Source organism: Schistocerca americana, chromosome 10, assembly GCF_021461395.2.
Source record: "Schistocerca americana isolate TAMUIC-IGC-003095 chromosome 10, iqSchAmer2.1, whole genome shotgun sequence".
Taxonomy (NCBI): domain Eukaryota; kingdom Metazoa; phylum Arthropoda; class Insecta; order Orthoptera; family Acrididae; genus Schistocerca; species Schistocerca americana.
This window is the reverse complement of record NC_060128.1, coordinates 166,905,655-166,909,163: the sequence shown is the minus strand read 5'-3', so window position 1 is coordinate 166,909,163 and position 3,509 is coordinate 166,905,655.

Below are 3,509 nucleotides of genomic sequence, written 5' to 3'. Positions count from 1 at the left end.
ATAGAAGCTTTCGAAATGTGGTGCTACAGAAGAATGCTGAAGATTAGATGTGTAGATCACATAACTAATGAGGAAGTATTGAATAGGATTGGGGAGAAGAGAAGTTTGTGGCACAACTTGACCAGAGGAAGGGATCGGTTGGTAGGACATGTTCTGAGGCATCAAGGGATCACCAATTTAGTATTGGAGGGCAGTGTGGAGGGTAAAAATCGTAGAGGGAGACCAAGAGATGAATACACTAAGCAGATTCAGAAGGATGTAGGTTGCAGTAGGTACTGGGAGATGAAAAAGCTTGCACAGGATAGAGTAGCTTGGAGAGCTGCATCAAACCAGTCTCAGGACTGAAGACCACAACAACAACAACTATTATTTAGTTGAATTTACAACCTTCGGGTTTATGTGACTTACCGTGTAATCAAAATTTAGTGGATTGCTTCCAGTATTCATGTGAGTAACTTCACACTTTCCTTTATTAAAGGTCAATTGCCACTTTTCACACCATACAGATATTTTATCTAAATCATTTTACAATTTGTTTTGATTATCTGATGACTTCACAAGATGGTAAATGATAGCACCATCTGGAAACAATCTAAGACAGCTACTTAGATTGTCTCCTATGTCGTTAATATAGATCAGGAACAATAGAGGGCCTATAAACTTCCTCGGGGAACACCGGATATTACTTCTGTTTTACTCGATTACTTTCCATCTATTCCTACAAACTGTGACCTTTCTGACAGGAAATCATGAATCCATTCACACACCTGAGGCAATATTCCATAGGCATGCAGTTTGGTTACAAGACGCTTGTGAGGAACGGTGTTGAAAGCCTTCTGGAAATCTAAAAATATGGAATCAATTTGACATCCCCTGTTGATAGCACTCATTACTTCATGAGTATAAAGAGCTAGTTGTGTTTTGCAAGAACAATATTTTCTGAATCTGTGCTGACTATATGTTAATAAATCATTTTCTTTGAGGTACTTAATAATGTTCGAATACAGTATTGTTTCAAACCCTACTGTATTAAATATTGAAAATCAAATTTTTGATGCCCCTGGGGGCCATCAAATAGGGTATCTGGAACTGGGACCAAGCACTGTGAATCGGGTTAGTAGTTTAGTAATAGAGATAAATACTGTTAGTTTGATGTAGAAGTCAAAAATGAATAAAAAGTTGTCTTCTTTGTTTTTTCAACCTCTTTCTTCTGCAGTTGCAGGTGTACAAGTTGTATAGATTAATTACCGTGTTACGCAAAAGCATCTTAGTTGGTCATATTTCTTTCTTGTTTACTTCATTCTTGTTATTCTTGCACATGTATGTTTTGGGTATTGGACACACAGCACTTTAACTGCACTAAATATTTATGTTTCTGCATTGAGAAGACCTACTGTCCTCTCGCCATTTCATGTGAATAAAGCGAAACGCGTCTGGTCATAATAAGACTTTTGTTACAGTCGCAAAAGATGATAATTAACCTATATGACTTGGATAAACACTATCTATCTTCCAACATAAAAGCGTTATCAGCTGACGTGCCCACCTGTTCTTTCACAATGGAAGCTACAAGGGTGGGTGGCAAGATTCGAATTCTGGTCCGGCCTACCAGTTTCAGTTTTCTATCAGCACACAAATCCATTCCAAAACAGGGCAGGTCATTTACTGAAGTGATGGGTCACCTGCCACAATATCAGAAAATGAATCAACTTCTCTTTCCTGCAGTGTTCTGAACATGACCACCACAGAGCCGTGGACCGAGGAGGCCCCCTGGATGGAAGCCACTGTCACCAGTGGCCTCCTGGAGAACTCCAGCGCACCAATCCTGGAGGCAGCTTGCTCGGCATCCATCAGCAGTTCCAGCTTCCAGAACACTCTCATCATTGGTGTTGGCATGGCCGTCTCCTTTGCCTCCGTCACCCTGCTGCTCAGGGTCGTCTCCAAGAAGACCATCATCGGTGAGGGCACTAGCGGCTTCACCGCTCCATCCAGACTGTCTGTCTGTTGCTAATATTTTGTGCCTCCAGAATAATGTCTCAACCAAATATTGTTACAGTGTTATTGTTGTAGTAAGGTTCAGTGTGAAGACTAGTCTGATACAGCTCTCCATGCTAGCTGACTGTGCAGACCTCTACATCCCTGCATACTCCCGTCTGAACTGGCTTACTGTAATCAAGCCCTGGACTCCCTCTTCATCTGTAACAAACAACATTTCCCTCAGTGGCCAAATTAAATATTCGTTGATGCCTTAGCATATGTCCTATGAACCAGTCCATTCTTTTAATAAATCTGAACCATGAAGAACTTTTTTCCTCTGACTCCATGCAGTATATTTTCATTACTTACTCTACAGAAAGTTTCTCAGGTGGAATGGGCAATATTTGGGATAAGACAGGAACACTCATTTGAAGAAAAAAACTTCACATGGACACATGCCTTATCCTGAACGGTTTTTCAGGCAGAACACATTTAATATACCTTACTTTTGTTTTTCAGCTAGTGGCGTGTACGTACGAGAGTGGACGGGGCTTTTGTAGTATCACCTTTCGTCACTAGGAGCGCACATTGTGAAGTCAGTAAGCTGAGTACTGTCACTGCGGAGATCGGCAGAGTTTGTAGCGACAACTGTTTTGTGCGATTGTCATTTTTGCAATGGCTAATTTCGGCAAATGGTGTGCAGTGGTGAAATCCCACTTTTTGCTTGGAAAAAGTGAAACAAAATAAGTTTCCTTTAATTTACGTCTATGGTCACAAACTTTTTGTTAACAGATTACCGGTTTCAATCTATAATGATCATCATCAGATCTGCAGCAAAAATGAAAAAAACATAAATACACTCACAGATTGTCTACAACTTAAAAACAATAAAGAGACCATAATGCAAAGTACTACTGACATATGTAGGCATTTGTGTTCTGGTAGGTTTGTATTGAAGACACCTAGTGACATGTCTGATGATTTGTGCAGAAAGTAACTGTTGGCATTTTGCTTCTCAGTCAAGTGGTAGTAGTCTTCCATACATTGTTGTTTTTGTTTGGGACTAAAGATATGCAGGACAAATTTCGTACACACTTATCTCTGCTTCAAACCATTCTGTAGAATGTCTTGAACACTAGGTTTAGAGATCTTCAGTTCACTGTTCATCTTCAGTTTGTGATGCAACAATGTTGCGACACTATAGGCACATGTCCACAGCTTCACAGTGCCTACTCACAACTGGCTGTCCGAATGCACACCTGTTGTTTAGAGTCGTTGGTTCGAACTACCACCGTAGCTACTGTACTGATGTCGCTTATATACCAGGAATAAAATCAGCCTTGGAACTTTATGGATGGTCTGTGTATGCTACAATCATTCACTGCAAGTTTGGTTTATTCACTCAGCTACCAAAAATAAACAAATAAAAGTTTGATGTATCATACATGCTGTGTAAGGAATGAGGAGAATATACACTGGAAAAAGCAAGAGTTACAGCAAACTTCCCTGGGGTACTGAAGATATTTCTACGG